Source organism: Nicotiana tomentosiformis, chromosome 9, assembly GCF_000390325.3.
Source record: "Nicotiana tomentosiformis chromosome 9, ASM39032v3, whole genome shotgun sequence".
Classification (NCBI taxonomy): domain Eukaryota; kingdom Viridiplantae; phylum Streptophyta; class Magnoliopsida; order Solanales; family Solanaceae; genus Nicotiana; species Nicotiana tomentosiformis.
In genome coordinates, this window is record NC_090820.1 from 97,069,815 (window position 1) to 97,096,079 (window position 26,265).

Sequence of the window (26,265 nt, forward strand, 5' to 3'; positions counted from 1 at the left end):
TCATTCCTCTATGCATCCCTTAGATATTCAGACTCTCATATACTATAATGCCTTGACCTCCATCCAACCGTACCCCAAGAGCTGCAAAACCATCTCAACGATTATACACCATGCAGCTCTGTCTAGTGTTCAAATAAAAGCCTCCTTCTCATCTTACTTGCACAGCAACCACTACTACATCCCTATCTCCCTCCATTGAGCCTACCAGCTTTACAGAAGCCTCTAAGTTCAAAGAATGGCGTGATTCTATGTCATCCGACGTGACAGCTTTGTTCAAAAATCAAAGATGGTCGTTGGTTCCCTTCAATTCCTCCATGAACACTCTAAGGTGCAAATGGATCTTTTGGATTAAAAGAAACTCTGCTGGAGCTATTGAGCGCTATAAGGCTCGCTTAATTGCCAAGGGATTTCAGCAGGTTGAGGGTCAAGATTATCATGAAACATTCAGTCCGGTCATCAAGCCCACAACAATTTGAATTATATTATCATTGGCAGTCACTTATGCCTGGACTCTGAGACAATTAGATGTTCAAAATGCTTTTCTATATGGTGATCTTCAAGAGGATGTCTATATGGTTCAACCTCCAGGTTTTGTTCATCCTCAATTCCCAACTCATGTTTGCAAGCTTCACAAATCTCCTTACGGTCTTAAGCAAGCTCCACGAGCTTGGTATAACAAGCTTCATCAATTTCTCATCTCTGTTGGTTTCACCACCTCTAAGAGTGATATTTCTCTATTTATTTACTCTCATAACAATGTGGTTATCTACCTATTAGTCTATGTGGATGACATTGTGCTCACAGGAAATTGATATTCATTTATTGACTCATTTATTCAAGCTCTGGGTCGTGCATTCTCCATAAGGGACCTTGGTCCACTACATTACTTCCTTGGAATTCATGTGTGCCGCAATAGTGATGGTATTTGGCTCTCTCAATCTCAGTATATCGAGAGTATCCTCACTAAAGATGGTATGATTCATTGTAAGCCTCTAAGATCACCCATGGCCACAAATGCGAAGCTTCACAAAGGTGACAGACCCGACTTTGATGATCCAAGTCTTTATCGACAAGTTGTTGGTGCTCTTCAATATCTTACTTTAACAAGACCGGACATATCATTTGAGGTAAGTAAAGTGTACCAGTTTATGCATAGTCCATCGTTAAACCAGTGGGCTGTTGTGAAGCGCATCCTTAGATATCTCCAGCACACTACATACATGTCATTTCTCATTTCAAATGTTTCTAACCTTTATTTACAAGCTTTTACAGGCTCCGATTGGGCGCTGGTAGTATGGATGATCGCAAGTCAACAAGTGGCTATGAAATATACTTTGGCCTGAATCTGATATCTTGGTCATCCCGCAAGTAACGAACAGTGGCACGTTCTTCTACCGAGTCTGAGTACAAAACATTAGTTGATGCTGCTGCAGAATTGACGTGGACTCAATCTTTGATGTTTGAGCTTGGAATTCAGCTGCCTCGCGCTCCAATTTTATGGTGTGATAATATTGGTGCTGCATAACTATCTATTAATCCTATTTTTCACTCTCGCACTAAACATGTTGAGATAGATTTTTATTTTGTCTGAGATAAAGTTGCAAGACGGGACCTGCTGGTTCAATTCCTCTCTTCCAAAGATCAGGTGGCTGATATTCTCACAAAACCACTCTCTACAACAAGATTTTAGTTTCTCCGGGACAAACTCAAGGTGAAAGACCGACCTTCAGTTTGCAAGGGGGTATTAGACCTACCTTATCTTCTAGACATTCCCTCGGTGCTATAGCTAACTAGATTTAGTTTAGGACTCTTCTATATTTACTCTCAATTGTTGTATTTACTTAGAACTCTCAATTTGTTTAGGACTCTTATATTATATATGGCAAATGGCCAAATATACCCCTCTACTTTCGAAAATGGTCTAAGAATACCCCTCGTTATACTATTTGGTTATCTATACCCCTACAGTCATACTTTGGGCTCAAATATATCCCTCATTTAAACGGAGTGACACGTGTCATCGTTCTGTTGGTCAATTCTAAATATCTCCTAATTAATTAAAAAGACTCATTATCTATACCCGAAAATTAATTTTTTTTTGTAAAAACTTGAAAAAAATAAAAAAAAAACATTTTTACTAAAAACTAAAAAAAAATGAAAATATTTTTTTTCCAGTTTTTACAAAAAACTGCTTTAAAAAACTAAAAGTTTTTTCCTAAAATAATATTTTTGTAAAAACTGAAGGAAAAAAAAACTGAAAAGCAATTTTCTAAAGCAATGGCATCATTCATCGCCTTCCATGCCCTCACACTCATGAACAACAAGGGCCCAAACATAGACACATTGTTGAAACTGGATTAAGTCTCCTGGCACACAGTTCCGCTCCTTCAAAGTATTGGCAATTTGCATTTGATACTGCTGTTTATTTACTTAACGACTTCCCATGCCTACTAATAATGGGAGATCACCCTTTGAAATTGTGTTTTGTACTCCACCAGATTATCATCTTCTTAAAGTGTTTGAGTGTCTTTGTTTTTCATACCTATGTCCCTACAATCGCCATGAAATGAATTTTAGGAGTCAACCTTGTGTGTTTTTAGGATACAGTCATTCCCATCATGGTTATCGATGTCTTGACACAAGCACTGGCAAATTATACATTGCACTCCATGTTCATTTTGATGAAACACAGTTTCCCTTTGCCACCAAGTCTATTCTTTGTCTACCTGATCCTAACAATCTGCATCCTTGGGTTTCAGCTCCTCTAACATTACTGTATTTGCCAACCTTCCAGCGTAGGGGTGCTACTCCTCACATGTCATCTGTTAAATTTCCAGCACTAATAAGATCCTATTCTTCTCCCCGAACCTCTCCTGTATTAAACTATTCTTGTTTATTTTTTATTTTTAGCTAGATACCTTGTTGATAATCCTCGCTCATTTGCTCTTATAAACTCTTCCATTCCTACTACACCACTAGTTGTTCATTCCTCTATGCATCCCTTAGATATTCAGACTCTCATCTACTATAATGCCTTGACCTCCATCCAACCGTACCCCAAGAGCTGCAAAACCATCTCAACGATTATACACCATGCAGCTCTGTCTAGTGTTCAAATGAAAGCCTCCTTCTCGTCTTGCTTGCACAGCAACCACTACTACATCCCTATCTCCCTCCATTGAGCCTACCAGCTTTACAGAAGCCTCTAAGTTCAAAGAATGGCGTGATTCTATGTCATCCGACATGACAGCTTTGTTCAAAAATCAAAGATGGTCGTTGGTTCCCTTCAATTCCTCCATGAACACTCTAAGGTGCAAATGGATCTTTTGGATTAAAAGAAACTCTGCTGGAGCTGTTGAGCGCTATAAGGCTCGCTTAATTGCCAAGGGATTTCAGCAGGTTGAGGGTCAAGATTATCATGAAACATTCAGTCCGGTCATCAAGCCCACAACAATTTGAATTATATTATCATTGGCAGTCACTTATGCCTGGACTCTGAGACAATTAGATGTTCAAAATGCTTTTCTATATGGTGATCTTCAAGAGGATGTCTATATGGTTCAACCTCCAGGTTTTGTTCATCCTCAATTCCCAACTCATGTTTGCAAGCTTCACAAATCTCTTTACGGTCTTAAGCAAGCTCCACGAGCTTGGTATAACAAGCTTCATCAATTTCTCATCTCTGTTGGTTTCACCACCTCTAAGAGTGATATTTCTCTATTTATTTACTCTCATAACAATGTGGTTATCTACCTATTAGTCTATGTGGATGACATTGTGCTCACAGGAAATTGATATTCATTTATTGACTCATTTATTCAAGCTCTGGGTCGTGCATTCTCCATAAGGGACCTTGGTCCACTACATTACTTCCTTGGAATTCATGTGTGCCGCAATAGTGATGGTATTTGGCTCTCTCAATCTCAGTATATCGAGAGTATCCTCACTAAAGATGGTATGATTCATTGTAAGCCTCTAAGATCACCCATGGCCACAAATGCGAAGCTTCACAAAGGTGACAGACCCGACTTTGATGATCCAAGTCTTTATCGACAAGTTGTTGGTGCTCTTCAATATCTTACTTTAACAAGACCGGACATATCATTTGAGGTAAATAAAGTGTACCAGTTTATGCATAGTCCATCGTTAAACCAGTGGGCTGTTGTGAAGCGCATCCTTAGATATCTCCAGCACACTACATCCATGTCATTTCTCATTTCAAATGTTTCTAACCTTTATTTACAAGCTTTTACAGACTCCGATTGGGCGCTGGTAGTATGGATGATCGCAAGTCAACAAGTGGCTATGAAATATACTTTGGCCTGAATCTGATATCTTGGTCATCCCGCAAGTAACGAACAGTGGCACGTTCTTCTACCGAGTCTGATTACAAAACATTAGCTGATGCTGCTGCAGAATTGGCGTGGACTCAATCTTTGATGTTTGAGCTTGGAATTCAGCTGCCTCGCGCTCCAATTTTATGGTGTGATAATATTGGTGCTGCATAACTATCTATTAATCCTATTTTTCACTCTCGCACTAAACATGTTGAGATAGATTTTTATTTTGTCTGAGATAAAGTTGCAAGACGGGACCTGCTGGTTCAATTCCTCTCTTCCAAAGATCAGGTGGCTGATATTCTCACAAAACCACTCTCTACAACAAGATTTTAGTTTCTCCGGGACAAACTCAAGGTGAAAGACCGACCTTCAGTTTACAATGGGGTATTAGACCTACCTTATCTTCTAGACATTCCCTCGGTGCTATAGCTAACTAGATTTAGTTTAGGACTCTTCTATATTTACTCTCAATTGTTGTATTTACTTAGAAATCTCAATTTGTTTAGGACTCTTATATTATATACGGCAAATGGCCAAATATACCCCTCTACTTTCGAAAATAGTCTAAGAATACCCCTCGTTATACTATTTGGTTATCTATACCCCTACAGTCATACTTTGGGTTCAAATATATCCCTCATTTAAACGGAGTGACACGTGTCATCGTTCTGTTGGTCAATTCTAAATATCTCCTAATTAATTAAAAAGACCCATTATCTATACCCGAAAAATAATTTTTTTTTGTAAAAACTGGAAAAAAACAAAAAAAAAACATTTTTACTAAAAACTAAAAAAAATAAAAATATTTTTTTTTCCAGGTTTTACAAAAAACTGCTTTAAAAAAACCGAAATTTTTTTCCTAAAATAATATTTTTGTAAAAACTGAAAAAGAAAAAAAACTGAAAAGCAATTTTCTAAAGCAATGGCATCATTCATCGCCTTTCATGCCCTCACACTCATGAACAACAAGGGCGCAAACATAGACACATTGTTGAAACTGGATTAAGTCGCATGGCACACAGTTCCACTCCTTCAAAGTATTGGCAATTTGCATTTGATACTGCTGTTTATTTACTTAACGACTTCCCACGCCTACTAATAATGGGAGATCACCCTTTGAAATTGTGTTTTGTACTCCACCAGATTATCATCTTCTTAAAGTGTTTGAGTGTCTTTATTTTCCATACCTATGTCCCTACAATCGCCACGAAATGAATTTTAGGAGTCAACCTTGTGTGTTTTTAGGATACCGTCATTCCCATCATGGTTATCGATGTCTTGACACAAGCACTGGCAAATTGTACATTGCACTCCATGTTCGTTTCGATGAAACACAATTTCCCTTTGCCACCAAGTCTATTCTTTGTCTACCTGATCCTAACAATCTGCATCCTTGGGTTTTAGCTCCTCTAACATTACTGTATTCGCCAACCTTCCAGCGTAGGGGTGCTACTCCTCACATGTCATCTGTTAAATTTCCAGCACTAATAAGATCCAATTCTTCTCCCCGAACCTCTCCTGTATTAAACTATTCTTGTTTATTTTTTATTTTTAGCTAGACACCTTGTTGATAATCCTCGCTCATTTGCTCTTATAAACTCTTCCATTCCTACTACACCACTAGTTGTTCATTCCTCTATGCATCCCTTAGATATTCAGACTCTCATCTACTATAATGCCTTGACCTCCATCCAACCGTACCCCAAGAGCTGCAAAACCATCTCAACGATTATACACCATGCAGCTCTGTCTAGTGTTCAAATGAAAGCCTCCTTCTCGTCTTGCTTGCACAGCAACCACTACTACATCCCTATCTCCCTCCATTGAGCCTACCAGCTTTACAGAAGCCTCTAAGTTCAAAGAATGGCGTGATTCTATGTCATCCGACGTGACAGCTTTGTTCAAAAATCAAAGATGGTCGTTGGTTCCCTTCAATTCCTCCATGAACACTCTAAGGTGCAAATGGATCTTTTGGAATAAAAGAAACTCTGCTGGAGCTATTGAGCGCTATAAGGCTCGCTTAATTGCCAAGGGATTTCAGCAGGTTGAGGGTCAAGATTATCATGAAACATTCAGTCCGGTCATCAAGCCCACAACAATTTGAATTATATTATCATTGGCAGTCACTTATGCCTGGACTCTGAGACAATTAGATGTTCAAAATGCTTTTCTATATGGTGATCTTCAAGAGGATGTCTATATGGTTCAACCTCCAGGTTTTGTTCATCCTCAATTCCCAACTCATGTTTGCAAGCTTCACAAATCTCTTTACGGTCTTAAGCAAGCTCCACGAGCTTGGTATAAAAAGCTTCATCAATTTCTCATCTCTGTTGGTTTCACCACCTCTAAGAGTGATATTTCTCTATTTATTTACTCGCATAACAATGTGGTTATCTACCTATTAGTCTATGTGGATGACATTGTGCTCACAGGAAATTGATATTCATTTATTGACTCATTTATTCAAGCTCTGGGTCGTGCATTCTCCATAAGGGACCTTGGTCCACTACATTACTTCCTTGGAATTCATGTGTGCCGCAATAGTGATGGTATTTGGCTCTCTCAATCTCAGTATATCGAGAGTATCCTCACTAAAGATGGTATGATTCATTGTAAGCCTCTAAGATCACCCATGGCCACAAATGCGAAGCTTCACAAAGGTGACAGACCCGACTTTGATGATCCAAGTCTTTATCGACAAGTTGTTGGTGCTCTTCAATATCTTACTTTAACAAGACCGGACATATCATTTGAGGTAAATAAAGTGTACCAGTTTATGCATAGTCCATCGTTAAACCAGTGGGCTGTTGTGAAGCGCATCCTTAGATATCTCCAGCACACTACATCCATGTCATTTTTCATTTCAAATGTTTCTAACCTTTATTTACAAGCTTTTACAGACTCCGATTGGGCGCTGGTAGTATGGATGATCGCAAGTCAACAAGTGGCTATGAAATATACTTTGGCCTGAATCTGATATCTTGGTCATCCTGCAAGTAACGAATAGTGGCACGTTCTTCTACCGAGTCTGAGTACAAAGCATTAGCTGATGCTGCTGCAGAATTGACGTGGACTCAATCTTTGATGTTTGAGCTTGGAATTCAGCTGCCTCGCGCTCCAATTTTATGGTGTGATAATATTGGTGCTGCATAACTATCTATTAATCCTATTTTTCACTCTCGCACTAAACATGTTGAGATAGATTTTTATTTTGTCTGAGATAAAGTTGCAAGACGGGACCTGCTGGTTCAATTCCTCTCTTCCAAAGATCAGGTGGCTGATATTCTCACAAAACCACTCTCTACAACAAGATTTTAGTTTCTCCGGGACAAACTCAAGGTGAAAGACCGACCTTCAGTTTGCAATGGGGTATTAGACCTACCTTATCTTTTAGACATTCCCTCGGTGCTATAGCTAACTAGATTTAGTTTAGGACTCTTCTATATTTACTCTCAATTGTTGTATTTACTTAGAACTCTCAATTTGTTTAGGACTCTTATATTATATACGGCAAATGGCCAAATATACCCCTCTACTTTCGAAAATAGTCTAAGAATACCCCTCGTTATACTATTTGGTTATCTATACCCCTACAGTCATACTTTGGGTTCAAATATATCCCTCATTTAAACGGAGTGACACGTGTCATCGTTCTGTTGGTCAATTCTAAATATCTCCTAATTAATTAAAAAGACCCATTATCTATACCCGAAAAATAATTTTTTTTTGTAAAAACTGGAAAAAAACAAAAAAAAAACATTTTTACTAAAAACTAAAAAAAATAAAAATATTTTTTTTTCCAGGTTTTACAAAAAACTGCTTTAAAAAAACCGAAATTTTTTTCCTAAAATAATATTTTTGTAAAAACTGAAAAAGAAAAAAAACTAAAAAGCAATTTTCTAAAGCAATGGCATCATTCATCGCCTTTCATGCCCTCACACTCATGAACAACAAGGGCGCAAACATAGACACATTGTTGAAACTGGATTAAGTCGCATGGCACACAGTTCCACTCCTTCAAAGTATTGGCAATTTGCATTTGATACTGCTGTTTATTTACTTAACGACTTCCCACGCCTACTAATAATGGGAGATCACCCTTTGAAATTGTGTTTTGTACTCCACCAGATTATCATCTTCTTAAAGTGTTTGAGTGTCTTTGTTTTCCATACCTATGTCCCTACAATCGCCACGAAATGAATTTTAGGAGTCAACCTTGTGTGTTTTTAGGATACCGTCATTCCCATCATGGTTATCGATGTCTTGACACAAGCACTGGCAAATTGTACATTGCACTCCATGTTCGTTTCGATGAAACACAGTTTCCCTTTGCCACCAAGTCTATTCTTTGTCTACCTGATCCTAACAATCTGCATCCTTGGGTTTCAGCTCCTCTAACATTACTGTATTCGCCAACCTTCCAGCGTAGGGGTGCTACTCCTCACATGTCATCTGTTAAATTTCCAGCACTAATAAGATCCTATTCTTCTCCCCGAACCTCTCCTGTATTAAACTATTCTTGTTTATTTTTTATTTTTAGCTAGACACCTTGTTGATAATCCTCGCTCATTTGCTCTTATAAATTCTTCCATTCCTACTACACCACTAGCTGTTCATTCCTTTATGCATCCTTTAGATATTCAGACTCTCATCTACTACAATGCCTTGACCTCCATCCAACCGTACCCCAAGAGCTTCAAAACCATCTCAACGATTACACACCATGCAACTCTATCTAGTGTTCAAACGAAAGCCTCCTTCTCGTCTTGCTTGCACAGCAACCACTACTACATCCCTATCTCCCTCCATTGAGCATACCAGCTTTACAGAAGCCTCTAAGTTCAAAGAATGGCATGATTCTATGTCATCCGAGGTGACAGCTTTGTTCAAAAATCAAAGATGGTCGTTGGTTCCCTTCAATTCCTCCATGAACACTACAAGGTGCAAATGGATCTTTCGGATTAAAAGAAACTCTGCTGGAGCTATTGAGCGCTATAAGGCCATCTTAATTGCCAAGGGATTTCATCAGGTTGAGGGTCAAGATTATCATGAAACATTCAGTCCGGTTATCAAGCCCACGACAATTCGAATTATATTATCATTGGCAGTCACTTATGCCTGGACTCTGAGACAATTAGATGTTCAAAATGCTTTTCTACATGGTGATCTTCAAGAGGATGTCTATATGGTTCAACCTCGAGGTTTTGTTCATCCTCAATTCCCAACTCATGTTTGCAAGCTTCACAAATCTCTTTATGGTCTTAAGCAAGCTCCACGAGCTTGGTATAACAAGCTTCATCAATTTCTCATCTCTGTTGGTTTCACCACCTCTAAGAGTGATATTTCTTTATTTATTTACTCTCATAACAATGTGGTTGTCTTCCTATTAGTCTATGTGGATGACATTGTGCTCACAGGAAATTGATATTCATTTATTGACTCATTTATTCAAGCTCTGGGTCGTGCATTCTCCATAAGGGACCTTGGTCCACTACATTACTTCCTTGGAATTCATGTGTGCCACAATAGTGATGGTATTTGGCTCTCTCAATCTTAGTATATCGAGAGTATCCTCACTAAAGATGGTATTTTTCGGGTATGGATAATGGGTCTTTTTAATTAATTAGTAGATATTTAGAATTGACCAACAAGAGGATGACACGTGTCCCTCCGTTTAAATGAGGGGTATATTTGAACCCAAAGTATGACTGCAGGGGTATAGATAACCCAATAGTATAACGAGGAGTATTCTTAGACCATTTTCAAAAGTAGAGGAGTATATTTGGCCCTTTGCCGTATTATATATGATGTATCATTGTATGAGAAGAAACATAGAGCTTCAGTTGAAATACTTACCAAAAGCATGTTCTAATATATTCTTTGTAACATTAGAAACATTAACCAGTAAAAGGACCTAGTTTCAAGACTGGTCATGTAGGGTTCATGATATTGTGTTACATTTGTGGTTTTTTTATTAGTTACACCTATCCTTTGGTGCTTTTTCTTTCTAAAAAATTAGTTACTTATCAAAAAGATCAAAAACACAATTTTAAGCTAGATTATAGACTCACGATTTAACTTTTAAACTATTTTGTGATAACAAATTTTATCAGAATCCATTGTAAGGATATTTTACATGAATAGCATGAGAAAGTAATGATCTGAGTGGCATTGGTCAGATGAGGCTTTGTGATGGCAAGAGAAGCCAGTGATCCATAAACCCATAACCCACGCTATCACGGAAGAATTACCTCTAGTGCTAAATGATCTCGTTATATTCCTTCACCGTTCTAGACACGTGTCAAGACCCGATTTGTCCACGTAATAGATCTAATATTTACCAATATAGGTAGTTCCTCCACTTTTCGGATAATCTCTAGGTATTATTAGGGAAGTGGTAAAGAATTTTAGGCTGGGGAATTAAAGGAATATTTGTTGCCTTAACCTCGAAACCCTAACGACATGTTGCAATAATGAAGTGTCATACGTCGTAAGAAGGGGATGAAGGCTTCGTATCCTAGATTCCATGTCGAGCAGAGGGGGTTCTTCTTCTACTAGGTCTTCTTCTAAGAAGAACTCCAAGAATAAGAACGATAAGTCGGAAGAAGACATTGCTCCTTTGGTTGAATCCTTAGTATCAGAAATTATTCCAAAACAGCTTGGTTTTTCTTCTAGCTGTACTGAAGGAAATAAGAAGATAGGCCAAAAAAGTGGTCGTAACGAGCCTGCAGACAACTACCCTTTTATTATCAAACAAGGGCATTCCCATCGTTCGAAAAGATTCTCATTATAGACCTAATTTTCCTGTTGAAGTTCCTCGATAAGATAAACAAGTAACCAGCTACCGTGAAAATTATTCATTTATATACACGTACCCATTTACTCTTGGATTCCAACCTGCTATTGATCTGATGATTGAGGAATTTTGTCGTCACTTTAACGTCATCTTGGCTCAAATAGGTCCGATAATTTGGAGAGTTGTGGCCTACCTACATTTTTATCAAATTTGGTATTAGTAAACTTCACTCTTTGCCATCTCCTTACCTTTATTCTCATAAGCTTTTCAGTGCTGGTGTTTTTACTCTTGTTGCTCGTAGCAAGCGTGTAATTATTGATCCCGAAGATGATCATGACAGGAGGTGGTCCAACAGATTCGTAGTTGTTCCTACCCAGGAGTTAAATAAATTTGGTGATCGTCCTTTCCCTGATAAGTGGAATTATGCGCATACGTCTCCTTTCTCTTAACCAATTTTCTTCAATTGTAATCATATTAGTTACGTACATACTCTTTAGTGCAACTACCATGGAGATAATTGGAGAAATCCCAGATTTTCATGGTTGGGTTAGATAAATATTGTCCTTTGCTCCACAAGAGCAAAGGTCCTTAAAATATATTTTTGAATTGTGAGTGGAAAATGAAGGCCCATTGTAATCCTTTCTTCTCTTCCTAGCAGAATAAGTGTTATTTCGTCCTTTGTCCTTTTTAGGCATAATGTTTCACAATTGTTTTTTGCAGGTTTCGGATTCCGAGGATTTTAATCCGACATTCTAGTTGTGCGGCTTCAGGTTGGTAATGCCTAGGAATTGCTTTAAAGAGAAAAAGAAAGAAAGTTCATAACTCCGAGAAGAAGGAAGAACTCTTTACCCCTCTTAAGAAGAGGCCTAGATCAAACAAGAATGAAGCTGAACTAGAAAGGGACCGGAGCAGTTCCCAAATCGTCCCTTCTGAAACTCAATTTTGGCTTGTGGATGAACCTAAGGAAATTCATTATGAGGTAACCGAGGATGATCTTGAAGTAACGACGATGGAGTGGATTGAAGGTTTGTTTATGTCTGATTTTGGTGGTTATGATGATGAGAACCACGCTTCTGTTTCTGTCGACATGAGCCGAGCTTTAGAGTTTCAGCATCCTGTGCTTCTCTCTTTATTTGGGGCTCTGGAGCCAATTCACAATGTCCCTGCTCAGAATGAAGCTAGTCCATCTACAAAGGGAAAGATGCGCCAAGTTGTTGTGGAGATGTTAATCTCACGAGTCGTCCTAACCGAGCTTCCTCTTGGCTGAAGAAATTTGTTGGCCCCCTTGAAAAGGAAAAGTTGAAATCTCACTCCACTCTCACCCTTGTTACTGACATGGTTCATTCGTGTCTCCAGGTATATTTCTTTTTCACTATTCTTCTTTTTGTCCTGTATTCGCACATGTAACTGTTTTCTCCAGATTTTCACAGCGTTTTTCCACAAATTTTCACCTGCTGAACTCCTTTTCGAATTTCATCTGTCTCTTTCAGTCTTCTCTCTTCCTGACAGTTTATTAGCTTTGGTTGTACAGTTATAAGGTAAGTTGTGCTTTCTTATTTTCCTTTTTTTTTTTTTTATAGCTGTTGCGTAAATTATTTTTAAATTGGGTGAAATTGCAAAAGCTCTTACACCCCTTTAACTTGCTTGACCAAAATACTGCTTCTGTGATTCGGTTACTCTCAAGAGTTGGAGATGATATTTGGTATCATATTCTCTTTTGTTGATCGACAAAAATCTGAATATTCACATGTTATTTATTATATTAAAAACCTTTGCAACTGGGTCTCCTCTATTAATTTTTGTAAGGAACTTTAGTGTCCAAGTAAATTTTGGTAACCTTGAAAATTTTACTTATTGAGACATGGTTGTTTCTTCATATTTTTTGATAAAATCTTGTGTGATTTGTGCATAGGCTGCCTTTACCCATGCATGGTTGGCAAATTGGAATATGAAAAATTACATAAGCTTTTTACAATAGAGACGAAGGAAAAACCCTTATTAAATAGCCAACGGCCCTCCCTTTCAAATTTTACAGCAGGGGAATTGCCATCATTATCAAATTAAGCGAGAAGGGAGTAGAGTTTTTCCTTTGTAATTTTACTACCTAAACCCCATAAGCTTTTTACAATAGAGATGATATACTAATGCCATGAAGATGAAACTGTATATAATTTCACAAACAGCCGCAACCAACCGTTTACCCAATTTGAAGAAAGAAAGAAAAAACGAAAAATTCACCTTATAACTACACAGCAATGCACATAAACCGAGCAGCAAGAGAGAAGATTCAAAAGACAGGAAAGTTAGAGAAGAATTAAATAAATCGGAAAACCTAGATAAAGACCCTAGAGGCGTTCCTTTTTAGGGATATACGCGTCAGAAGACTCAGAACCGAAAAAAGTATGGATTCCACCTATGTTTAAAAAAATTGAAAAAAATTGCAGTTTTTTCAAAATGCCCCTGACGACCCGAAGCTCCGGCAATACACGGTTGAAAATGACGCTTGAGCAACAGATTACTTTATGGTTCACCATTTTTTAGCCACTACAATGAAAACACATGTATCCTAATTCCGCAGAAATCCAACATAAAAAATAATTAAGATAACAATCTGTACCAAATATCCAAAACTATTGTACGAAAAGCTTAAAACTTTTCATATAAAAATGGCAAATTGGAATACGAAAAATCCCATAAACTTTGTACAATAGAGACGAAGGAAAAAATCCTTATTAAATAGCCGACGGCCCTCCCTTTCAAATTTTACACCATGGGAATTGCCATTATTATCAAATTTGGGGGGTAGAGTTTTTCCTTTGTGTAATTTTACTACCTAAATCCCCTAATCTTTTTACAATAGAGATGATATATTAACGCCATGAATATGAAACTGTTTGTAATTTCACAAACAGTCACAACCAACCGTTTACCCAATTTGAAGAAAGAAAGAAAAAACGAAAAAATCACCTTATAATTACACAGCAACGCTGAGCAGCACGAGAGAAGATTCAAAAGACAGGAAAGTTGTAAAGGAATTGAATAATTCGGAAAATATAGATAAAGAGCCTAGAGGTGTACCTTTTTAGGGATATACGCGTCAGAAGACTAGGAAACTATGAATTCCACCTATGATTCATTGTAAGCCTCTAAGATCACCCATGGCCACAAATGCGAAGCTTCACAAAGGTGACAGACCCGACTTTGATGATCCAAGTCTTTATCGACAAGTTGTTGGTGCTCTTCAATATCTTACTTTAACAAGACCGGACATATCATTTGAGGTAAGTAAAGTGTACCAGTTTATGCATAGTCCATCGTTAAACCAGTGGGCTGTTGTGAAGCGCATCCTTAGATATCTCCAGCACACTACATACATGTCATTTCTCATTTCAAATGTTTCTAACCTTTATTTACAAGCTTTTACAGGCTCCGATTGGGCGCTGGTAGTATGGATGATCGCAAGTCAACAAGTGGCTATGAAATATACTTTGGCCTGAATCTGATATCTTGGTCATCCCGCAAGTAACGAACAGTGGCACGTTCTTCTACCGAGTCTGAGTACAAAACATTAGTTGATGCTGCTGCAGAATTGACGTGGACTCAATCTTTGATGTTTGAGCTTGGAATTCAGCTGCCTCGCGCTCCAATTTTATGGTGTGATAATATTGGTGCTGCATAACTATCTATTAATCCTATTTTTCACTCTCGCACTAAACATGTTGAGATAGATTTTTATTTTGTCTGAGATAAAGTTGCAAGACGGGACCTGCTGGTTCAATTCCTCTCTTCCAAAGATCAGGTGGCTGATATTCTCACAAAACCACTCTCTACAACAAGATTTTAGTTTCTCCGGGACAAACTCAAGGTGAAAGACCGACCTTCAGTTTGCAAGGGGGTATTAGACCTACCTTATCTTCTAGACATTCCCTCGGTGCTATAGCTAACTAGATTTAGTTTAGGACTCTTCTATATTTACTCTCAATTGTTGTATTTACTTAGAACTCTCAATTTGTTTAGGACTCTTATATTATATATGGCAAATGGCCAAATATACCCCTCTACTTTCGAAAATGGTCTAAGAATACCCCTCGTTATACTATTTGGTTATCTATACCCCTACAGTCATACTTTGGGCTCAAATATATCCCTCATTTAAACGGAGTGACACGTGTCATCGTTCTGTTGGTCAATTCTAAATATCTCCTAATTAATTAAAAAGACTCATTATCTATACCCGAAAATTAATTTTTTTTTGTAAAAACTTGAAAAAAATAAAAAAAAAACATTTTTACTAAAAACTAAAAAAAAATGAAAATATTTTTTTTCCAGTTTTTACAAAAAACTGCTTTAAAAAACTAAAAGTTTTTTCCTAAAATAATATTTTTGTAAAAACTGAAGGAAAAAAAAACTGAAAAGCAATTTTCTAAAGCAATGGCATCATTCATCGCCTTCCATGCCCTCACACTCATGAACAACAAGGGCCCAAACATAGACACATTGTTGAAACTGGATTAAGTCTCCTGGCACACAGTTCCGCTCCTTCAAAGTATTGGCAATTTGCATTTGATACTGCTGTTTATTTACTTAACGACTTCCCATGCCTACTAATAATGGGAGATCACCCTTTGAAATTGTGTTTTGTACTCCACCAGATTATCATCTTCTTAAAGTGTTTGAGTGTCTTTGTTTTTCATACCTATGTCCCTACAATCGCCATGAAATGAATTTTAGGAGTCAACCTTGTGTGTTTTTAGGATACAGTCATTCCCATCATGGTTATCGATGTCTTGACACAAGCACTGGCAAATTATACATTGCACTCCATGTTCATTTTGATGAAACACAGTTTCCCTTTTCCACCAAGTCTATTCTTTGTCTACCTGATCCTAACAATCTGCATCCTTGGGTTTCAGCTCCTCTAACATTACTGTATTTGCCAACCTTCCAGCGTAGGGGTGCTACTCCTCACATGTCATCTGTTAAATTTCCAGCACTAATAAGATCCTATTCTTCTCCCCGAACCTCTCCTGTATTAAACTATTCTTGTTTATTTTTTATTTTTAGCTAGATACCTTGTTGATAATCCTCGCTCATTTGCTCTTATAAACTCTTCCATTCCTACTACACCACTAGTTGTTCATTCCTCTATGCATCCCTTAGATATTCAGACTCTCATCTACTATAATGCCTTGACCTCCATCCAACCGTACCCCAAGAGCTGCAAAACCATCTCAACGATTATACACCATGCAGCTCTGTCTAGTGTTCAAATGAAAGCCTCCTTCTCGTCTTGCTTGCACAGCAACCACTACTACATCCCTATCTCCCTCCATTGAGCCTACCAGCTTTACAGAAGCCTCTAAGTTCAAAGAATGGCGTGATTCTATGTCATCCGACATGACAGCTTTGTTCAAAAATCAAAGATGGTCGTTGGTTCCCTTCAATTCCTCCATGAACACTCTAAGGTGCAAATGGATCTTTTGGATTAAAAGAAACTCTGCTGGAGCTGTTGAGCGCTATAAGGCTCGCTTAATTGCCAAGGGATTTCAGCAGGTTGAGGGTCAAGATTATCATGAAACATTCAGTCCGGTCATCAAGCCCACAACAATTTGAATTATATTATCATTGGCAGTCACTTATGCCTGGACTCTGAGACAATTAGATGTTCAAAATGCTTTTCTATATGGTGATCTTCAAGAGGATGTCTATATGGTTCAACCTCCAGGTTTTGTTCATCCTCAATTCCCAACTCATGTTTGCAAGCTTCACAAATCTCTTTACGGTCTTAAGCAAGCTCCACGAGCTTGGTATAACAAGCTTCATCAATTTCTCATCTCTGTTGGTTTCACCACCTCTAAGAGTGATATTTCTCTATTTATTTACTCTCATAACAATGTGGTTATCTACCTATTAGTCTATGTGGATGACATTGTGCTCACAGGAAATTGATATTCATTTATTGACTCATTTATTCAAGCTCTGGGTCGTGCATTCTCCATAAGGGACCTTGGTCCACTACATTACTTCCTTGGAATTCATGTGTGCCGCAATAGTGATGGTATTTGGCTCTCTCAATCTCAGTATATCGAGAGTATCCTCACTAAAGATGGTATGATTCATTGTAAGCCTCTAAGATCACCCATGGCCACAAATGCGAAGCTTCACAAAGGTGACAGACCCGACTTTGATGATCCAAGTCTTTATCGACAAGTTGTTGGTGCTCTTCAATATCTTACTTTAACAAGACCGGACATATCATTTGAGGTAAATAAAGTGTACCAGTTTATGCATAGTCCATCGTTAAACCAGTGGGCTGTTGTGAAGCGCATCCTTAGATATCTCCAGCACACTACATCCATGTCATTTCTCATTTCAAATGTTTCTAACCTTTATTTACAAGCTTTTACAGACTCCGATTGGGCGCTGGTAGTATGGATGATCGCAAGTCAACAAGTGGCTATGAAATATACTTTGGCCTGAATCTGATATCTTGGTCATCCCGCAAGTAACGAACAGTGGCACGTTCTTCTACCGAGTCTGATTACAAAACATTAGCTGATGCTGCTGCAGAATTGGCGTGGACTCAATCTTTGATGTTTGAGCTTGGAATTCAGCTGCCTCGCGCTCCAATTTTATGGTGTGATAATATTGGTGCTGCATAACTATCTATTAATCCTATTTTTCACTCTCGCACTAAACATGTTGAGATAGATTTTTATTTTGTCTGAGATAAAGTTGCAAGACGGGACCTGCTGGTTCAATTCCTCTCTTCCAAAGATCAGGTGGCTGATATTCTCACAAAACCACTCTCTACAACAAGATTTTAGTTTCTCCGGGACAAACTCAAGGTGAAAGACCGACCTTCAGTTTACAATGGGGTATTAGACCTACCTTATCTTCTAGACATTCCCTCGGTGCTATAGCTAACTAGATTTAGTTTAGGACTCTTCTATATTTACTCTCAATTGTTGTATTTACTTAGAAATCTCAATTTGTTTAGGACTCTTATATTATATACGGCAAATGGCCAAATATACCCCTCTACTTTCGAAAATAGTCTAAGAATACCCCTCGTTATACTATTTGGTTATCTATACCCCTACAGTCATACTTTGGGTTCAAATATATCCCTCATTTAAACGGAGTGACACGTGTCATCGTTCTGTTGGTCAATTCTAAATATCTCCTAATTAATTAAAAAGACCCATTATCTATACCCGAAAAATAATTTTTTTTTGTAAAAACTGGAAAAAAACAAAAAAAAAACATTTTTACTAAAAACTAAAAAAAATAAAAATATTTTTTTTTCCAGGTTTTACAAAAAACTGCTTTAAAAAAACCGAAATTTTTTTCCTAAAATAATATTTTTGTAAAAACTGAAAAAGAAAAAAAACTGAAAAGCAATTTTCTAAAGCAATGGCATCATTCATCGCCTTTCATGCCCTCACACTCATGAACAACAAGGGCGCAAACATAGACACATTGTTGAAACTGGATTAAGTCGCATGGCACACAGTTCCACTCCTTCAAAGTATTGGCAATTTGCATTTGATACTGCTGTTTATTTACTTAACGACTTCCCACGCCTACTAATAATGGGAGATCACCCTTTGAAATTGTGTTTTGTACTCCACCAGATTATCATCTTCTTAAAGTGTTTGAGTGTCTTTATTTTTCATACCTATGTCCCTACAATCGCCACGAAATGAATTTTAGGAGTCAACCTTGTGTGTTTTTAGGATACCGTCATTCCCATCATGGTTATCGATGTCTTGACACAAGCACTGGCAAATTGTACATTGCACTCCATGTTCGTTTCGATGAAACACAATTTCCCTTTGCCACCAAGTCTATTCTTTGTCTACCTGATCCTAACAATCTGCATCCTTGGGTTTTAGCTCCTCTAACATTACTGTATTCGCCAACCTTCCAGCGTAGGGGTGCTACTCCTCACATGTCATCTGTTAAATTTCCAGCACTAATAAGATCCAATTCTTCTCCCCGAACCTCTCCTGTATTAAACTATTCTTGTTTATTTTTTATTTTTAGCTAGACACCTTGTTGATAATCCTCGCTCATTTGCTCTTATAAACTCTTCCATTCCTACTACACCACTAGTTGTTCATTCCTCTATGCATCCCTTAGATATTCAGACTCTCATCTACTATAATGCCTTGACCTCCATCCAACCGTACCCCAAGAGCTGCAAAACCATCTCAACGATTATACACCATGCAGCTCTGTCTAGTGTTCAAATGAAAGCCTCCTTCTCGTCTTGCTTGCACAGCAACCACTACTACATCCCTATCTCCCTCCATTGAGCCTACCAGCTTTACAGAAGCCTCTAAGTTCAAAGAATGGCGTGATTCTATGTCATCCGACGTGACAGCTTTGTTCAAAAATCAAAGATGGTCGTTGGTTCCCTTCAATTCCTCCATGAACACTCTAAGGTGCAAATGGATCTTTTGGAATAAAAGAAACTCTGCTGGAGCTATTGAGCGCTATAAGGCTCGCTTAATTGCCAAGGGATTTCAGCAGGTTGAGGGTCAAGATTATCATGAAACATTCAGTCCGGTCATCAAGCCCACAACAATTTGAATTATATTATCATTGGCAGTCACTTATGCCTGGACTCTGAGACAATTAGATGTTCAAAATGCTTTTCTATATGGTGATCTTCAAGAGGATGTCTATATGGTTCAACCTCCAGGTTTTGTTCATCCTCAATTCCCAACTCATGTTTGCAAGCTTCACAAATCTCTTTACGGTCTTAAGCAAGCTCCACGAGCTTGGTATAAAAAGCTTCATCAATTTCTCATCTCTGTTGGTTTCACCACCTCTAAGAGTGATATTTCTCTATTTATTTACTCGCATAACAATGTGGTTATCTACCTATTAGTCTATGTGGATGACATTGTGCTCACAGGAAATTGATATTCATTTATTGACTCATTTATTCAAGCTCTGGGTCGTGCATTCTCCATAAGGGACCTTGGTCCACTACATTACTTCCTTGGAATTCATGTGTGCCGCAATAGTGATGGTATTTGGCTCTCTCAATCTCAGTATATCGAGAGTATCCTCACTAAAGATGGTATGATTCATTGTAAGCCTCTAAGATCACCCATGGCCACAAATGCGAAGCTTCACAAAGGTGACAGACCCGACTTTGATGATCCAAGTCTTTATCGACAAGTTGTTGGTGCTCTTCAATATCTTACTTTAACAAGACCGGACATATCATTTGAGGTAAATAAAGTGTACCAGTTTATGCATAGTCCATCGTTAAACCAGTGGGCTGTTGTGAAGCGCATCCTTAGATATCTCCAGCACACTACATCCATGTCATTTTTCATTTCAAATGTTTCTAACCTTTATTTACAAGCTTTTACAGACTCCGATTGGGCGCTGGTAGTATGGATGATCGCAAGTCAACAAGTGGCTATGAAATATACTTTGGCCTGAATCTGATATCTTGGTCATCCTGCAAGTAACGAATAGTGGCACGTTCTTCTACCGAGTCTGAGTACAAAGCATTAGCTGATGCTGCTGCAGAATTGACGTGGACTCAATCTTTGATGTTTGAGCTTGGAATTCAGCTGCCTCGCGCTCCAATTTTATGGTGTGATAATATTGGTGCTGCATAACTATCTATTAATCCTATTTTTCACTCTCGCACTAAACATGTTGAGATAGATTTTTATTTTGTCTGAGATAAAGTTGCAAGACGGGACCTGCTGGTTCAATTCCTCTCTTCCAAAGATCAGGTGGCTGATATTCTCACAAAACCACTCTCTACAACAAGATTTTAGTTTCTCCGGGACAAACTCAAGGTGAAAGACCGACCTTCAGTTTGCAATGGGGTATTAGACCTACCTTATCTTTTAGACATTCCCTCGGTGCTATAGCTAACTAGATTTAGTTTAGGACTCTTCTATATTTACTCTCAATTGTTGTATTTACTTAGAACTCTCAATTTGTTTAGGACTCTTATATTATATACGGCAAATGGCCAAATATACCCCTCTACTTTCGAAAATAGTCTAAGAATACCCCTCGTTATACTATTTGGTTATCTATACCCCTACAGTCATACTTTGGGTTCAAATATATCCCTCATTTAAACGGAGTGACACGTGTCATCGTTCTGTTGGTCAATTCTAAATATCTCCTAATTAATTAAAAAGACCCATTATCTATACCCGAAAAATAATTTTTTTTTGTAAAAACTGGAAAAAAACAAAAAAAAAACATTTTTACTAAAAACTAAAAAAAATAAAAATATTTTTTTTTCCAGGTTTTACAAAAAACTGCTTTAAAAAAACCGAAATTTTTTTCCTAAAATAATATTTTTGTAAAAACTGAAAAAGAAAAAAAACTAAAAAGCAATTTTCTAAAGCAATGGCATCATTCATCGCCTTTCATGCCCTCACACTCATGAACAACAAGGGCGCAAACATAGACACATTGTTGAAACTGGATTAAGTCGCATGGCACACAGTTCCACTCCTTCAAAGTATTGGCAATTTGCATTTGATACTGCTGTTTATTTACTTAACGACTTCCCACGCCTACTAATAATGGGAGATCACCCTTTGAAATTGTGTTTTGTACTCCACCAGATTATCATCTTCTTAAAGTGTTTGAGTGTCTTTGTTTTCCATACCTATGTCCCTACAATCGCCACGAAATGAATTTTAGGAGTCAACCTTGTGTGTTTTTAGGATACCGTCATTCCCATCATGGTTATCGATGTCTTGACACAAGCACTGGCAAATTGTACATTGCACTCCATGTTCGTTTCGATGAAACACAGTTTCCCTTTGCCACCAAGTCTATTCTTTGTCTACCTGATCCTAACAATCTGCATCCTTGGATTTCAGCTCCTCTAACATTACTGTATTCGCCAACCTTCCAGCGTAGGGGTGCTACTCCTCACATGTCATCTGTTAAATTTCCAGCACTAATAAGATCCTATTCTTCTCCCCGAACCTCTCCTGTATTAAACTATTCTTGTTTATTTTTTATTTTTAGCTAGACACCTTGTTGATAATCCTCGCTCATTTGCTCTTATAAATTCTTCCATTCCTACTACACCACTAGCTGTTCATTCCTTTATGCATCCTTTAGATATTCAGACTCTCATCTACTACAATGCCTTGACCTCCATCCAACCGTACCCCAAGAGCTTCAAAACCATCTCAACGATTACACACCATGCAACTCTATCTAGTGTTCAAACGAAAGCCTCCTTCTCGTCTTGCTTGCACAGCAACCACTACTACATCCCTATCTCCCTCCATTGAGCATACCAGCTTTACAGAAGCCTCTAAGTTCAAAGAATGGCATGATTCTATGTCATCCGAGGTGACAGCTTTGTTCAAAAATCAAAGATGGTCGTTGGTTCCCTTCAATTCCTCCATGAACACTACAAGGTGCAAATGGATCTTTCGGATTAAAAGAAACTCTGCTGGAGCTATTGAGCGCTATAAGGCCATCTTAATTGCCAAGGGATTTCATCAGGTTGAGGGTCAAGATTATCATGAAACATTCAGTCCGGTTATCAAGCCCACGACAATTCGAATTATATTATCATTGGCAGTCACTTATGCCTGGACTCTGAGACAATTAGATGTTCAAAATGCTTTTCTACATGGTGATCTTCAAGAGGATGTCTATATGGTTCAACCTCGAGGTTTTGTTCATCCTCAATTCCCAACTCATGTTTGCAAGCTTCACAAATCTCTTTATGGTCTTAAGCAAGCTCCACGAGCTTGGTATAACAAGCTTCATCAATTTCTCATCTCTGTTGGTTTCACCACCTCTAAGAGTGATATTTCTTTATTTATTTACTCTCATAACAATGTGGTTGTCTTCCTATTAGTCTATGTGGATGACATTGTGCTCACAGGAAATTGATATTCATTTATTGACTCATTTATTCAAGCTCTGGGTCGTGCATTCTCCATAAGGGACCTTGGTCCACTACATTACTTCCTTGGAATTCATGTGTGCCACAATAGTGATGGTATTTGGCTCTCTCAATCTTAGTATATCGAGAGTATCCTCACTAAAGATGGTATTTTTCGGGTATGGATAATGGGTCTTTTTAATTAATTAGTAGATATTTAGAATTGACCAACAAGAGGATGACACGTGTCCCTCCGTTTAAATGAGGGGTATATTTGAACCCAAAGTATGACTGCAGGGGTATAGATAACCCAATAGTATAACGAGGAGTATTCTTAGACCATTTTCAAAAGTAGAGGAGTATATTTGGCCCTTTGCCGTATTATATATGATGTATCATTGTATGAGAAGAAACATAGAGCTTCAGTTGAAATACTTACCAAAAGCATGTTCTAATATATTCTTTGTAACATTAGAAACATTAACCAGTAAAAGGACCTAGTTTCAAGACTGGTCATGTAGGGTTCATGATATTGTGTTACATTTGTGGTTTTTTTATTAGTTACACCTATCCTTTGGTGCTTTTTCTTTCTAAAAAATTAGTTACTTATCAAAAAGATCAAAAACACAATTTTAAGCTAGATTATAGACTCACGATTTAACTTTTAAACTATTTTGTGATAACAAATTTTATCAGAATCCATTGTAAGGATATTTTACATGAATAGCATGAGAAAGTAATGATCTGAGTGGCATTGGTCAGATGAGGCTTTGTGATGGCAAGAGAAGCCAGTGATCCATAAACCCATAACCCACGCTATCACGGAAGAATTACCTCTAGTGCTAAATGATCTCGTTATATTCCTTCACCGTTCTAGACACGTGTCAAGACCCGATTTGTCCACGTAATAGATCTAATATTTACCAATATAGGTAGTTCCTCCACTTTTCGGATAATCTCTAGGTATTATTAGGGAAGTGGTAAAGAATTTTAGGCTGGGGAATTAAAGGAATATTTGTTGCCTTAACCTCGAAACCCTAACGACATGTTGCAATAATGAAGTGTCATACGTCGTAAGAAGGGGATGAAGGCTTCGTATCCTAGATTCCATGTCGAGCAGAGGGGGTTCTTCTTCTACTAGGTCTTCTTCTAAGAAGAACTCCAAGAATAAGAACGATAAGTCGGAAGAAGACATTGCTCCTTTGGTTGAATCCTTAGTATCAGAAATTATTCCAAAACAGCTTGGTTTTTCTTCTAGCTGTACTGAAGGAAATAAGAAGATAGGCCAAAAAAGTGGTCGTAACGAGCCTGCAGACAACTACCCTTTTATTATCAAACAAGGGCATTCCCATCGTTCGAAAAGATTCTCATTATAGACCTAATTTTCCTGTTGAAGTTCCTCGATAAGATAAACAAGTAACCAGCTACCGTGAAAATTATTCATTTATATACACGTACCCATTTACTCTTGGATTCCAACCTGCTATTGATCTGATGATTGAGGAATTTTGTCGTCACTTTAACGTCATCTTGGCTCAAATAGGTCCGATAATTTGGAGAGTTGTGGCCTACCTACATTTTTATCAAATTTGGTATTAGTAAACTTCACTCTTTGCCATCTCCTTACCTTTATTCTCATAAGCTTTTCAGTGCTGGTGTTTTTACTCTTGTTGCTCGTAGCAAGCGTGTAATTATTGATCCCGAAGATGATCATGACAGGAGGTGGTCCAACAGATTCGTAGTTGTTCCTACCCAGGAGTTAAATAAATTTGGTGATCGTCCTTTCCCTGATAAGTGGAATTATGCGCATACGTCTCCTTTCTCTTAACCAATTTTCTTCAATTGTAATCATATTAGTTACGTACATACTCTTTAGTGCAACTACCATGGAGATAATTGGAGAAATCCCAGATTTTCATGGTTGGGTTAGATAAATATTGTCCTTTGCTCCACAAGAGCAAAGGTCCTTAAAATATATTTTTGAATTGTGAGTGGAAAATGAAGGCCCATTGTAATCCTTTCTTCTCTTCCTAGCAGAATAAGTGTTATTTCGTCCTTTTTAGGCATAATGTTTCACAATTGTTTTTTGCAGGTTTCGGATTCCGAGGATTTTAATCCGACATTCTAGTTGTGCGGCTTCAGGTTGGTAATGCCTAGGAATTGCTTTAAAGAGAAAAAGAAAGAAAGTTCATAACTCCGAGAAGAAGGAAGAACTCTTTACCCCTCTTAAGAAGAGGCCTAGATCAAACAAGAATGAAGCTGAACTAGAAAGGGACCGGAGCAGTTCCCAAATCGTCCCTTCTGAAACTCAATTTTGGCTTGTGGATGAACCTAAGGAAATTCATTATGAGGTAACCGAGGATGATCTTGAAGTAACGACGATGGAGTGGATTGAAGGTTTGTTTATGTCTGATTTTGGTGGTTATGATGATGAGAACCACGCTTCTGTTTCTGTCGACATGAGCCGAGCTTTAGAGTTTCAGCATCCTGTGCTTCTCTCTTTATTTGGGGCTCTGGAGCCAATTCACAATGTCCCTGCTCAGAATGAAGCTAGTCCATCTACAAAGGGAAAGATGCGCCAAGTTGTTGTGGAGATGTTAATCTCACGAGTCGTCCTAACCGAGCTTCCTCTTGGCTGAAGAAATTTGTTGGCCCCCTTGAAAAGGAAAAGTTGAAATCTCACTCCACTCTCACCCTTGTTACTGACATGGTTCATTCGTGTCTCCAGGTATATTTCTTTTTCACTATTCTTCTTTTTGTCCTGTATTCGCACATGTAACTGTTTTCTCCAGATTTTCACAGCGTTTTTCCACAAATTTTCACCTGCTGAACTCCTTTTCGAATTTCATCTGTCTCTTTCAGTCTTCTCTCTTCCTGACAGTTTATTAGCTTTGGTTGTACAGTTATAAGGTAAGTTGTGCTTTCTTATTTTCCTTTTTTTTTTTTTTATAGCTGTTGCGTAAATTATTTTTAAATTGGGTGAAATTGCAAAAGCTCTTACACCCCTTTAACTTGCTTGACCAAAATACTGCTTCTGTGATTCGGTTACTCTCAAGAGTTGGAGATGATATTTGGTATCATATTCTCTTTTGTTGATCGACAAAAATCTGAATATTCACATGTTATTTATTATATTAAAAACCTTTGCAACTGGGTCTCCTCTATTAATTTTTGTAAGGAACTTTAGTGTCCAAGTAAATTTTGGTAACCTTGAAAAT

The 26,265-nt window shown here is 37.9% G+C and overlaps 2 long non-coding RNA genes across 2 annotated transcripts; both read left to right on the forward strand.

The window, feature by feature from the left end:
• The first annotated feature begins 11,371 nt into the window (after window positions 1-11,371).
• LOC138899428 (uncharacterized) lies at window positions 11,372-12,692 on the forward strand. Its single transcript, XR_011411037.1, has 2 exons — window positions 11,372-11,529; window positions 11,857-12,692. It is a non-coding gene; the product is annotated as an uncharacterized lncRNA (long non-coding RNA).
• An 11,969-nt stretch (window positions 12,693-24,661) lies between these two features.
• On the forward strand, window positions 24,662-25,975 carry LOC104094497 (uncharacterized). The gene is made up of 2 exons (XR_685909.4): window positions 24,662-24,819; window positions 25,140-25,975. It is a non-coding gene; the product is annotated as an uncharacterized lncRNA (long non-coding RNA).
• Window positions 25,976-26,265: the final 290 nt, after the last annotated feature.